We start from the raw sequence: 15,484 nt of genomic DNA on the forward strand, positions 1-15,484 counted from the left end.
AGAACACCTACTAAACAATGCAAGAACAAGAAACCACAAGAGTATCAAGATTGGGATGACATGTAGAGAGTGAGTACTAGGTACTCTATTTGGATATAGACATGTCCCCAAAGAGTAAAGATATGCAATGAATTCGAAAGATTTTCTTCCCTTGGAAATGAGCGCTTACTCCCCCTGAATCTGATATTGGATAATGGGAGAAGATAGGGAAAAGAAAATCACAGAAAAACAATCATAAAAAACATAACACATATTAACATGTCTTTCCCCTGTTGAAGACATGTGACTTCTCTTCTGTATGGATAATAAGCATCTAGAGATGCTTAAGGTGTGCATTCTCTCTTATGTGATAAGCTTTGATGTGCTCTCTCTCCCTCTTTTGACATCAATTTCCAAGAAGGGATCTTCTGGAGCTTAAGTCAAGTAGGTTTGATCCTTGAGTCACAGTACAAAGCAACATGTAATATAAGATGCTGGTAGAGGACAAGAATCATCGACTGGAGCTGGAACAAATATGCAGGATACAAATGGCAAAGTGTTTTCTCAGTATTGAATTCAGTTACTCCGAGTTATTTGCTTCGATGGCACCGAGTTGTTTCGGTTTAGCCGAAAGAAACAAACCGGTGAGGGCGAACTCAACACAGAGAGAAAACAATTGTCATCTCAGCTCACTTAGGCAAATAAGATCTCACAAAGATTTGCAAGGAATTAGCTGAAAGATTTGCAATGAATTGAATGCAGGGAATGGAGAACATAACAAGGAAAAAGAAAAGAGATCTAGTTGAAGTTTTTTTTAAAAGGGGAACAAACATGCAAGAGACAAATGTAAGAACACAGATAAACACTAGAGAACGCCATCTAGAATTGGTCGGCGACAAAGTCACTAGAGTATATTGACTGAGGAGTCAAGTGAGAACACTTGATCGTAGGTCATACTCATCGTTTAAGCTCAAAATGGGGTTGCCATTTTTCGTTTAAGCATTTTGATGTATTCACATCTTATTGAGCTGCTTTGACCCATGACTGGGGTAAAAGCTTCTGTAAGATGGAATGACATACCTTGGGTGGTGGTGTTGATCTTAATCATGTAGTCGAACTTGTGTAGGATGCTCAAGGTTGATGTACCTCATCGAGAGTTAGGAGCACCACTTGTAGTTTGAGTTCATTTACCTACATGGGTTAGTCTTGCAAGGAAGAGCACTTGTGTATCCAAAATGACAAGCATGAAGTTTAATACCAAATGAAATTTGATATATATATATAGAGAGAGAGAGATTGTCAAAGGATATGTTGAGATGGTTTATGCTTCCTTGTCTTCAACCACCGTGTTGTAGATACTTGGTGATGTAGAGATTGCTCAAGATGTGAGTGAGTTGCAATCTCATAGATTTAGATTCATCCAAGTACCTACAAGGGTTAGATAGCATGCAAGGGTGCAAGTATATCCAAGACATATGATCATCATTATAAGAGAAATATCAAGGATTGGTCAAAGGCTCATGCCTTGCATGTATCCAAATGGAGTTTCTACTCCAAGTTTAAGGCATCAATGATGTTCAATTCACTTCTCAAACGGCAAAATACTTTCTCATCAAGCGGTTTAGTGAATATATCCGCCAATTGCTTATCGGTACGAATATGCTTAAGATCAATGTCTCCTTAGCAACATGATCTCGAATGAAATGATGACGAACTTCAATATGCTTAGTTCGAGAATGTTGCACGGGATTATGAGCAATCTTAATAGCACTTTCATTATCACAAAGCAATGGAACACGTTTCACATATATCCCATAATCTTTAAGAGTTTGTGGAACGCCCACGATGCGGCTATATCTCCCACGTATCGAGGCACGACTTAGAGGCATAACCACATTGTGGTTTAGTCGCAAGAAGGATCATCTTCACACAATCCCATGTAATGAACAAGAATGGGATAAAGAGTTGGCTTACAATCGCCACTTCACACAATACATGAATAAATCATGCATCAATCAGAGTACAATCAAGGTCCGAGTACGGAACCGAAATAAAGAAGACAACCCCAAATGCTAGATCCCCGATCGTCCCAACTGGGCTCCACTACTGATCAACATGAAAAGAAACATAGTAACGACCAAGGTCCTCGTCGAACTCCCACTTGAGTTCGGTAGCATCACTTGCACTGGTATCATCGGCACCTGCAACTGTTTTGGAAGAATCTGTGAGTCACGAGGACTCAGCAATCTCACACCCACGAGATCAAGACTATTTAAGCTTATAGGAAGGAAAAGGTAGTGAGGTGGAGCTGCAGCAAGCACTAAGCATATATGGTGGCTAACATACGCAAATAAGAGCGAGAAGAGAAGCAACGGAACGGTCGTCAACTAGTAATGATCAAGAAGTGATCCTGAACTCCTACTTACGTCAAACATAACCCAAAACCGTGTTCTCTTCCCGGACTCCGCCGAAAAGAGACCATCACGGCTACACACGCGGTTGATGCGTTTTAATTAAGTCAAGTGTCAAGTTCTCTACAACCGGATATTAACAAATTCCCATCTGCCACATAATCGCGGGCACGGCTCTCGAAAGTTTATACCCTGCAGGGGTGTCCAACTTAGCCCATTATAAGCTCTCACGGTCAACGAAGGATATTCCTTCTCCCGGGAAGACCCGATCAGTCTCGGAATCCCGGTTTACAAGACATTTCGACAATGGTAAAACAAGACCAGCAAAGCCGCCCGATGTGCCGACAAATCCCGATAGGAGCTGCACATATCTCGTTCTCAGGGCACACCGGATAAGTCAAGCTACGAGTAAAACCAGGCCTCGAGTTTCCCCGAGGTGGCCCCGCAGGCTGCTCGGTTCGGACTAACACTCGAAGGAGCACTGGCCCCGGGGGGGGGGGGTCTAAAATAAAGATGACCCTTGAGTCTGCAGAACCCAAGGGAAAAGGGGATAGGTGGTAGCAAATGGCAAAACCAAGGTTGGGCCTTCCTGGAGGAGTTTTATTCAAAGCGAACTGTCAAGGGGGTCCCATAAATCACCCAACCGCGTAAGGAACGCAAAATCAAGGAACAAAACACCGGTATGACAGAAACTAGGGCGGCAAGAGTGGAACAAAACACTAGGCATAAGGCCGAGCCTTCCACCCTTTACCAAGTATATAGATGCATTAATTAAAATAAGATATTGTGATATCCCAACATAAACATAATCCAACATGGAGCAATCTTCATCTTCACCTGCAACTAGCAACGCTATAAGAGGGGCTGAGCAAAGCGGTAACATAGCCAAACAACGGTTTGCTAGGAAAGGTGGGTTAGAGGCTTGACATGGCAATATGGGAGGCATGATATAACAAGTGGTAGGTAGCGCGGCAAAGCAATAGAGCGAAAAACTAGCAAGCAAAGATAGAAGTGATTTCGAGGGTATGATCATCTTGCCTGAGATCCCGCTAGGAAGAAGAACGAGTCCATGAAGAAGACAAACGGACGTAGTCGAACGAATCCTCACAACTCCGGAACGGAACCGAAGCTAACGAGAGAAACAAACCGGAAAGAAGCAAACAACATGGTAAACAATCATCACATAAACATGGCATGATACACAATCAAGTATGATGCATGTCCGGTTTAAGGAGGCATGGCATGACAAAGTGCAACAAACAATACTACAAATTCAATGGAGCTCAATATGTAACAAGTTGCATATTGACGAAAACACCACATCAAATATTTAGTTCTCTCTCGTTTATGTACCCAACAATATTAAATGTTGATTAACATTGCAAGAGGTGAAGCATAAGTAAACTAACTATTTAAGCAAGTTAAATGAGGCCGGAACAACAAATAACAATTCCGGAAAATCCTCATATGCATATTTCGAATTTGCTATTGTTCTGCCATAAACACAATTTTAATGTTGTTATACAGCAATATAAAGTGCACCAAGTTAAACTATGCATTTTCTACCCCATTTACATATAAAGTTTATTAAATTCCGAGTTACGGTTAATTAGTTATGAATTAAATCATTTCAACATGGCATTTATGCAAATTTAAACAAACAACATTTTAAACATTTTAAACATGCATGAAAGTGGCATATTATGAAACTAGATGAAATTCTAAGCACTTTACATGTTTAAATCATTTTAATCCGATGCACGGTTTGTGAATTAGTATATGCATGATGTATGAGGGGTTTTCTGCAAATCTGTCGTTCACTGGATTAATAGGCAAATTCGTTCAGAAAAAAAAAACACGGGCCGAAACTAGCTGGCCCGACAGAGGGAAAAGACTGGGGCTGCTCACATTGGGCCTTGGGGAGGCGCGCTGGCCCAGGCGTGCTCAAGAGGTGAGACGAGCAAGCTGCTGCTCGTTTCTGAAGAACAAAGGCAGCAGCAGGGGTTCAAGGCGATGCAGAAGACGGCAGAGGTGCGATGCAGGCGCAGGGGACCAACGGGCGCGGTGGATCCGGGTAGTCCAAGGGTCGAGGAGGCAGTTCCCGGCGACGAGGAACTCCGGCGGCAGCACTTTTCTTGAGGGCGGCCATGGCAGATCAAGGCGGCGGCTGTTCCTACAGAGGATGCCCATGGCGGTCAGGACAGTGAAGAGAAAGAGAAAAAAGGAGTCAGGGGAAAAAAGAGAGGAGGGAGCAGGGCGGCGGCGACGACTGATGTTTACAGAGAACCAGAGAGAGAGAGATCGGGAGTGAGTAGGGGCAGGAGGTAGAAACAGAAAGGAGAAGGGAGGAGCAGGGGAACGACGGCCTGGACCTTGGGGCGACGAGGACGGCCTACTGGGTCGGGCGAGGGATGGAGCATCTCCAGCGGTGGCGCAAGTTCCGGGGCGGAGGCAAGGTCTAGGTGACGGCGCTGGTCGGAGACGGCGACGAGGAAGGTCGGGCGAGGCAGCTTGAGCTCGGCGGCTGGGCTCGTCCTGTAGGCAAACAAAGAGGGAGGGGAGTCGAGTAAGGGAGATGTGAGAGCCAGAGGAAGAAGGAGACGGGGGAGAGGTGTGGCGACCTGCTAGTGCTCGATGGCGAAGGGAGCTCCTTCTCCGATGGGGATGGACGGGAGAGGTGGCTCGGGAGGAGGGGATCGAGGGGAGCTCTAGTTGGCCGGGCATGCAGATCGAGGAGGAGAGGAGTGGCGGCTGCTGGATGGGGATGGAATGGTGGATGGGACAGGGGAGATCCCGAAGGGGAAGAGGGGTGGTTGACTGGCAGCGGCGGCGATTGGACAGGCGAGGATCCCTAGAAAATAGGGTTTGGTCTAGAAATGCACCGGTTATATATAGTAGGTGGGGTTTAGGGTAGGGGTTAACGCGATCCGTCCGATCGTAATCGGGCGGTCGAGAATAAGTAGGCTTAAGGCGTCCAATTAAGAAAACGGAGATGTTTTGTAGATGTTAGGGGATGATCCGGACCCAACGGTAACGATAGTCCGGTTCGGGTTCGGGGAAGTTTCGGACGCGCGAGAGGGGTCTATGCACTGCGCAAGGAGGGGTTAGGCGGTCACGGTCAAGAAGGAAGCGAAAATTCGATAGGTCTGAAACGGTCAACGAAAGCAAGGGGGGGGGGCGCGGCAACTACTAGGGGATGCAAGTTTGAAAACAATGACGGCAACAGAGTGCCGATGCAATGCGAATGATGCGATGATGAAAGCAACAAACAAATAAATCACACGACGAACTCGAAAAACATGGAAGGCATCTGGAGCGTCGGTCTCGGGGCGTTACAACACTCCACCACTACAAGAGGATCTCGTCCCGAGATCTAGTATGGCATCGGAGATAAACGGAAGGGGAAGAGAAGAGGTAAAACTAATTGCTTCTTAGACAAATGAGTGAAACCAAAGAACCTTGCGGGGTTGAACAAATCGAAAGAAATGACCCAACAGAGATAAGCGAATTGAGAGCACTCCGTAGTAAACGGAAGCAAGGAACACCATGAGAACCTTGAGGTTAAGTGAGACGATAGATATTTAAACCACTCCGGTTAAAACAAGATAGGGAAGGAATAAGAATGAAATAATTTGGACAGCACTCCGACTGTAAATGGAAGGAATCGAACATGATCTTGACAAGATGAGAGGATACTTGATGAAATTAACAACACACTGCCTCCGGAACTAATGAAAGAATGGCACAAGGGGTAAGAAAGATTTCAGACAGCCCTCCGGTTGAGGAAGGAGACAAAACTTGATAAGATGAGAGAACTCGAATGAAAACACGACACTCCGGTTAAATGGATAAGTAAGAAAAGAACACGATCCTCACAATTCGAGATGATGAGCGAAGAGAGCAACATCACCATGCCTCCGGAAGAAAAATAGAAGATAGATCATTGGAATAAAGAATGGAGAAGAAAATGACAACTTTCGCCACAAATGAGCTTGGAAAGCATCCTTCCAAGAAGGTTATAACGGAGTTGTTGGGAAATCAACAACGAAAAGAACAAGCTTGTTGTGGGCTTATGGAACACATCTCAAAATTATGAGGTGACAACCCGCCACTAACGGAAGCAATTGCTTGCTTGAGATCAACGAAGAGATGAAAACTTCTCTCGCTGAGAGGATAGGAGAAAACTTGGATCATTGATAGACACCACAATTTGCAACATTCCTTAGGGAAGGCTTTAGGTGAAACATGACACAAGATAACTCCAACGAAGAGATTGGTGGATTTAAAATATCTCATTCTTGACAACATGTGAACCATGAAACATGGGGAGAAATTGCCAAGGATGACATAACACCATCTCAAAAGGTAAGGGAGAAAGAATTGCACTTCGGAATGCAAGATGAAGAATACTTGAACTCCCCAAAACAAAACATGTGTTGAACACCATGTTTATTTTAGAGTATAGCTTGGCGGATCTTGACTCCGAGAGAAATCTTGAAGAACAATTGAAGAATGAAAAGAATCCTTGACGAACCACCATGTAGAGCCTCCATGAAGAACTCTGGTAATAAAAGAATGATCAAACAAAAGGGAAAATTGAAAAGAACTCCGGGAGAAGCCTTGCAATGATTAGATGAAGCTTTGAAATGATATAATTGAAATAACTTGGAGCTCCGGAAAGAAAAATGAACAAATGAGGTCAAGAATTTTGATGAATCTCCGGAATAAGGAATTAATCACTTGGGTAAAACAAGAATAAGAATTAAGTTATGCATATCCTTCCCCAATTTAAATTGATGACAAGCAACGGATTTGGCATACCACTTATTCTCGTAGAAAGGTTTAAGAGAGATATAGCATAAACTTAGGAAAAGTCTTCAACGATCCGCCGGTAGGATTTGGAAAGAACGAATGAGTTGATATGATAACCAAGGAAGAGAACTCTTGAATGAACCACCGTAAGAATTGGAAATGAAAGTAGCAAAAGCGCAATTCATCGGGAAGAATTAGAAAACGAATAAAGATACTTGACAGAATTTAGACACATGAGAACGAATAGATCACGAGCTGGCTAGAGGATACTTGACCGATGCACCAGAAGAATATGGAGATGAACGAAGAGACATCAATTAGAATAATTGGAGAACAAGGCTGAAAACTTAGAACGAAGAAATCTTCTGAAATGATGGCCTTCGGAGAATCAAACCGAAAAGACTCCTGAAATGCTCCAGATGGGTGAAAAGAATTCTCACAATCAAAAACAATTATGAGAGGATGGCATCAAGCTAGAACCATGAATCTTCAAGAGAATGGAGCAAGATTTAAGAGAAACTCTTCTTCGGTCTTCAAATGTTGAGAATGACGATGAGAAACACCACCATGAATTATTGAGACACTCCGGAACAATGGATAATAGAAATGATGAACCAACGATGAAAGAATTTGAAAGATCTTGGAGAAAGACATTTGACTGATGATAATTCATTCTTACGTCAAACTTTGCAATGAATTTGAGAATAACTCCGGAAAGAATTAGAAGAGTTAGGTAAGATCCTGGGAAAAGAACTGTGGGTTAGGGCCCACTCAAAGAAACACTGTTGAATGATTAAAAAAAGATTGCGCCGGTTGAATTAAATAGCTTGAATGAGGTAACAACCTCGAAATAGTTAGAATTGATGCGGAGTGGATACACGAATCTTCAGAGATATCTTCAGCACTCCGGAACAATTGAATAGCACGCGAAGAATGATTAAGAGTTGCACCGGCATTAGAAAACATTTGAAACAAGGAAAGGGTATGATCGACAAAGCTTGAATTGAATCCACCGGAGAAGAAAAGAATGAAGAATGATAAACTTGAAGCTTCGTTAGTATCTTCATGGGAAATCACCGGATAAGAACATTGAAAGGAAAGAATGAAGAGACTTCTCACAAATAAAAGGATACATGGTTGAGAAATCTGAGTCCTTGAAGCAAAAGGGTGGGAGGGCGGGAAAAACAAAGGCAACTTGGGACGGATGAAACAAACACCGTTGAGAAAACTTAGAATTGATCTCGCGAATGTTGAAATGATCGGATCCACTTGAAGAGAAGCACGCCGGTTGGAAAAGAATTAACATGACGACCTCGATGATCAAGAAGGATTAGTATTCACATAGCAATATGAGAAGACCGTTTAGGAAAGGTATGGATTCAACATTTGACTTCGAAGCAACTCAAATACCACAAAACAAAAAAAAAACAAAGGATTGGCTTAGGAAATAAGTCGGAACAAACATATGATAGAGATTTCGTCCGAAGTTTTCGTGGTGGGGCCCACACGGGCTCGATCGTACAGCACCATCATGTACAAGGCAGTGCACATGACATACGAAGCGTCCCCGAGTCGGCATAGCCAAGGACTCTTTAAGACACTACGAGACCACTGTAAAACCAACCGTGAAAAGGCGGACCACTAGACGTCGAACCCCAATCTCATATCATGCATCTGTCGGAAAGATATCCTAGGAGCTACTTGAATTCCCACTTATAAACTCCCGAAACTTTCTAGTTATGCAATCAGGTGTTGGGGATACAGGGGACACAATATATCTCACCCAAACTAACAATACCTAGATCCAGCTGTATCCATCCTTCAACACATAACCAAGAAACCTTCGGAAATCGTGTACCTCAACCATCGAAAAGCATCCATTATACGAGTTATGGCAATACTCCCGAACTCCCGCCCCAGTACTGGGTGGCGTCGAGGTGATCTCACCAACAACTGCATAAAAGAGATTTTCGATGTCGGCGAAACTCAGGTATTCCAGAACTGCAACGATAAAATTGTGACGACAACACCTCGGAGATCAACTCCCTGAGACACTGCCACAACCCCTAAATGTCAGGAGGCACCAAGAACAATGTTCTCGTCACAAAACTATCGGAACGATTCCAAGATACCCGTGTGATCCTAAATTTTTTTTAGTGAAATTTGAGGAAGAAGAGTCAAAACTTCTACGTCAGGAGACCTCACCAGAGCGACGAAGGGACTGAGGAGTACAAAGAATCCTACTCTCCGATATATATAATCCTAAGACTCAAAACATTTTTGTTCTAGACTCAACAACGTCAGCGATTCGATCAAGCAGGGGGCTCCTAAGTCGGGGATGGCTCTGATTACCAACTTGTAATGCCCACGATGCGGCTATATCTCCCACGTGTCGAGGCACGACTTAGAGGCATAACCGCATTGTGGTTTAGTCGCAAGAAGGGTCATCTTCACACAATCCCATGTAATGAACAAGAATGGGATAAAGAGTTGGCTTACAATCGCCACTTCACACAATACATGAATAAATCATACATCAATCAGAGTACAATCAAGGTCTGAGTACGGAACCGAAATAAAGAAGACAACCCCAAATGCTAGATCCCCGATCGTCCCAACTGGGCTCCACTACTGATCAGTATGAAAAGAAACATAGTAACGACCAAGGTCCTCGTCGAACTCCCACTTGAGTTCGGTAGCATCACTTGCACTGGTATCATCGGCACCTGCAACTGTTTTGGAAGAATCTGTGAGTCACGAGGACTCAGCAATCTCACACCCGCGAGATCAAGACTATTTAAGCTTATAGGAAGGAAAAGGTAGTGAGGTGGAGCTGCAGCAAGCACTAAGCATATATGGTGGCTAACATACGCAAATAAGAGCGAGAAGAGAAGCAACGGAACGGTCGTCAACTAGTAATGATCAAGAAGTGATCCTGAACTCCTACTTACATCAAACATAACCCAAAACCGTGTTCTCTTCCCGGACTCCGCCGAAAAGAGACCATCACGGCTACACACGCGGTTGATGCGTTTTAATTAAGTCAAGTGTCAAGTTCTCTACAACCGGATATTAACAAATTCCCATCTGCCACATAATCGCGGGCACGGCTCTTGAAAGTTTATACCCTGCAGGGGTGTCCCAACTTAGCCCATTATAAGCTCTCACGGTCAATGAAGGATATTCCTTCTCCCGGGAAGACCCGATCAGTCTCGGAATCCCGGTTTACAAGACATTTCGACAATGGTAAAACAAGACCAGCAAAGCCGCCCGATGTGCCGACAAATCCCGATAGGAGCTGCACATATCTCGTTCTCAGGGCACACCGGATAAGTCAAGCTACGAGTAAAACCAGGCCTCGAGTTTCCCCGAGGTGGCCCCGCAGGCTGCTCGGTTCGGACCAACACTCGAAGGAGCACTGGCCCAGGGGGGGGGGGGTCTAAAATAAAGATGACCCTTGAGTCTGCAGAACCCAAGGGAAAAGGGGATAGGTGGTAGCAAATGGCAAAACCAAGGTTGGGCCTTACTGGAGGAGTTTTATTCAAAGCACACTGTCAAGGGGGTCCCATAAATCACCCAACCGTGTAAGGAACGCAAAATCAAGGAACAAAACACCGGTATGACGGAAACTAGGGCGGCAAGAGTGGAACAAAACACTAGGCATAAGGCCGAGCCTTCCACCCTTTACCAAGTATATAGATGCATTAATTAAAATAAGATATTGTGATATCCCAACATAAACATAATCCAACATGGAGCAATCTTCATCTTCACCTGCAACTAGCAACGCTATAAGAGGGGCTGAGCAAAGCGGTAACATAGCCAAACAACGGTTTGCTAGGAAAGGTGGGTTAGAGGCTTGACATGGCAATATGGGAGGCATGATATAACAAGTGGTAGGTAGCGCGGCAAAGCAATAGAGCGAACAACTAGCAAGCAAAGATATAAGTGATTTCGAGGGTATGATCATCTTGCCTGAGATCCCGCTAGGAAGAAGAACGAGTCCATGAAGAAGACAAACGGACGTAGTCGAACGAATCCTCACAACTCCGGAACGGAACCGAAGCTAACGAGAGAAACAAACCGGAAAGAAGCAAACAACATGGTAAACAATCATCACATAAACATGGCATGATGCACAATCAAGTATGATGCATGTCCGGTTTAAGGAGGCATGGCATGGCAAAGTGCAACAAACAATACTACAAATTCAGTGGAGCTCAATATGTAACAAGTTGCATATTGACGAAAACACCACATCAAATATTTAGTTCTCTCTCGTTTATGTACCCAACAATATTAAATATTGATTAACATGGCAAGAGGTGAAGCATAAGTAAACTAACTATTTAAGCAAGTTAAATGAGGCCGGAACAACAAATAACAATTCCGGAAAATCCTCATATGCATATTTCGAATTTGCTACTTTTCTGCCATAAACACAATTTTAATGTTGTTACACAGCAAGATAAATTGCACCAAGTTAAACTATGCATTTTTCTACCCCATTTACATATAAAGTTTATTAAATTCCGAGTTACGGTTAATTAGTTATGAATTAAATCATTTCAACATGGCATTTATGCAAATTTAAACAAACAACATTTTAAACATTTTAAACATGCATGAAAGTGGCATATTATGAAACTAGATGAAATTCTAAGCACTTTACATGTTTAAATCATTTTAATCCGATGCACGGTTTGTGAATTAGTATATGCATGATGTATGAGGGGTTTTCTGCAAATCTGTCATTCACTGGATTAATAGGCAAATTCGTTCAGAAAAAAGAACACGGGCCGAAACTAGCTGGCCCGACAGAGGGAAAAGACTGGGGCTGCTCACATTGGGCCTTGGGGAGGCGCGCTGGCCCAGGCGTGCTCAAGAGGCGAGACGAGCAAGCTGCTGCTCGTTTCTGAAGAACAAAGGCAGCAGCAGGGGTTCAAGGCGATGCAGAAGACGGCAGAGGCGCGATGCAGGCGCAGGGGACCAGCGGGCGCGGCGGATCCGGGTAGTCCGAGGGTCGAGGAGGCAGTTCCCGGCGACGAGGAACTCCGGCGGCAGCACTTTTCTTGAGGGCGACCATGGCAGATCAAGGCGGCGGCTGTTCCTACAGAGGACGCCCATGGCGGTCAGGACAGTGAAGAGAAAGAGAAAAAAGGAGGTAGGGGAAAAAAGAGAGGAGGGAGCAGGGCGGCGGCGACGGCTGATGTTTACAGAGAACCAGAGAGAGAGATCGGGAGTGAGTAGGGGCAGGAGGAAGAAACAGAAAGGAGAAGGGAGGAGCAGGGGAACGACGGCCTGGACCTTGGGGCGACGAGGACGGCCTGCTGGGTTGGGCGAGGGATGGAGCATCTCCAGCGGTGGCGCGAGTTCCGGGGCGGAGGCAAGGTCTAGGTGACGGCGCTGGTCGGAGATGGCGACGAGGAAGGTCGGGCGAGGCAGCTTGAGCTCGGCGGCTGGGCTCGTCCTGTAAGCAAACAAAGAGGGAGGGGAGTCGAGTAAGAGAGATGTGAGAGCCAGAGGAAGAAGGAGACGGGGGAGAGGTGCGGCGACCTGCTAGTGCTCGATGGCGAAGGGAGCTCCTTCTCCGATGGGGATGGACGAGAGAGGTGGCTCGGGAGGAGGGGATCGAGGGGAGCTCTAGTTGGCCGGGCATGCAGATCGAGGAGGAGAGGAGTGGCGGCTGCTGGATGGGGATGGAATGGTGGATGGTACAGAGGAGATCCCGAAGGGGAAGAGGGGTGGTTGACTGGCGGCGGCGGCGATTGGACATGCGAGGATACCTAGAAAATAGGGTTTGGTCTAGAAATGCACCGGTTATATATAGTAGGTGGGGTTTAGGGTAGGGGTTAACGCGATCCGTCCGATCGTAATCGGGCGGTCGAGAATAAGTAGGCTTAAGGCGTCCAATTAAGAAAATGGAGATGTTTTGTAGATGTTAGGGGATGATCCGGACCCAACGGTAACGATAGTCCGGTTCGGGTTCGGGGAAGTTTCGGACGCGCGAGAGGGGTCTATGCACTGCGCAAGGAGGGGTTAGGCGGTCACGGTCAAGAGGGAAGCGAAAATTCGATAGGTCTGAAACGGTCGACGAAAGCAAGGGGGGCGCGGCAACTACTAGGGAATGCAAGTTCGAAAACAATGACGGCAATAGAGTGCCGATGCAATGCGAATGATGCAATGATGAAAGCAACAAACAAATAAATCACACGACGAACTCGAAAAACATGGAAGGCGTCTGGAGCGTCGGTCTCGGGGCGTTACAGTTTGGGTCATCCAAAGTAATTGAGCACAACATTAACCGGCGGCAATGTATTCCGCTTCGGCGGGGATAAGAATACCGAATTTTGTTTCTTGGAGGACCAAGACAGAAGAGATCTACCAAGAAATTGACAAGTACCCGAAGTGGACTTTGTGTCAACCTTGTCACCGGCATAGTCTGAGTCGGAGTAGCCAACAAGATCAAAAGAGGACCTCTTAGGATACCAAATGCCAAAATTTGGTGTATGAATTAAGTATCTCACTATCATTTTCACAGCCTTAAGATGACATTCTTTGGGGGCCGCTTGATATCGTGCACACATGCACACACTTAGCATAATATCAGGACGGGAGGCACATAGAGTGATAAACCTTTTGGTCAACCGGTTCACCATCCTTGGTCAAGTCAAGATGTCCACTAGTAGGCATGGGTGTATTCATACCTTTGCATTCTTGCATGTTGAACTTCTTGAATAAGTCCTTGGTATACTTTTGGGAAACAAAGGTACCCCCATTAGTTTTCTTGATTTGCAAACCAAGAAAGAACTTGAGTTCACTCATCATAGACATCTCAAACTTCTCCAATATTAGCCTTCCAAACTTTTCACTAAAATGAGGGTTAGTCGAACCAAATATGATATCATCCACATAAATTTTGCACACAAATAATTCACCATTAACCCTTTTAGTAAAAATAGTAGAATCAATCTTTCCAATCTCAAAGACTTTTTAATAAGGAACTTGGTCAAGCATTTATACCATGCTCTAGGAGCTTGTTTAAGACCATAAAGAGCTTTGTGAAGTTTGTAAACATGGTCGGGTTTCTTAAGATTAACAAAGCCGGGAGGTTGTTTAACAAAAACTTCCTCCTCAATTTCACCATTTAGAAAAGCACTTTTAATGTCCATTTGGTACAAGGTAATGTCATGGTGATTTGCATAGGCAAGTAAGATTCGTACGGACTCAAGTCTAGCAACGGGAGCATATGTCTCACCATAGTCCATACCTTCGACTTGAGTGTAGCCTTGGGCGACGAGGCGTGCTTTGTTGCGAACGACTTGTTCATCTTCGTCTTGCTTGTTGCGAAACACCCATTTGGTACCAATGATGTTGTGGTTGTTGTCGGGCTTCTCAACCAATGTCCACACTTGGTTCCTCTTAAAGTTGTGTAGCTCTTCGTGCATGGCATTTGTCCAATCCGGATCTTCCAATTCTTCTTCAACCTTCATAGGTTCAATGCTAGAGAGTAAATGAATAATGTTCACAAAAATTAGCCAAACGAGTTTTAGAGCGAGTAATTCTCCCGGTTTGGATATCATTGAAGATTTGTTCGACGGGATGGTCTCGTGAAACTCTTGCTCTAAATCGTGAGAGCTTTTGTTTGGGTCGGGGTGGAACATCTTCTTCATCATCTTGTTCTTCCTCTTGGTCCTCTTCGTAGTTGGTGTTGTTGTTCTCTTGTGGAGGTGGAGAAGGAGGTTGATGAGGTTCATCTTGGTGTACTTCCTTGTTTTCTTCATCTTGGCGTGTCCCACTTGTGGATGCCTCCGTGTCAACTCTTGGTTCACCTTGTCGTGAGGTAGAAGCTTACACTTGGACGGACGAGGTACTCTCCTTCACCTCCGTTGGACGAATCTTGCCAATAGACAAGTCTTGGATTGCTTCTGAAGGGTCTTTATCTCCTACATCAATTGACAATTGCTCTACATGCGAGCCGTTAGATTCATCAAACTTCACATCTACCGTCTCCTCAACCTTCCGGGTGAAATTGTTGTAGACACGGTAAGTGTGAGAGTTTGAGCCATAATCGAGTAGGAAACCCTCATGAGATTTAGGAGAAAATTTAGAACGACGATGCTTATCAAGAATATAGCAGTTTGAGCCGAATACTCGAAAGTATCCAACTTGGGGTTTGTTACCGGTGAGAAGCTCTTATGCCGTCTTGCCTAGTAGCTTGTGAAGATATAGACGATTTGTTGCATGACAAGCTGTCTCAACCGCTTCCGCCCAAAATTGTT

This window comes from Triticum aestivum, chromosome 6D (genome assembly GCF_018294505.1).
Source record: "Triticum aestivum cultivar Chinese Spring chromosome 6D, IWGSC CS RefSeq v2.1, whole genome shotgun sequence".
In the NCBI taxonomy this organism is placed as follows: Eukaryota; Viridiplantae; Streptophyta; class Magnoliopsida; order Poales; family Poaceae; genus Triticum; species Triticum aestivum.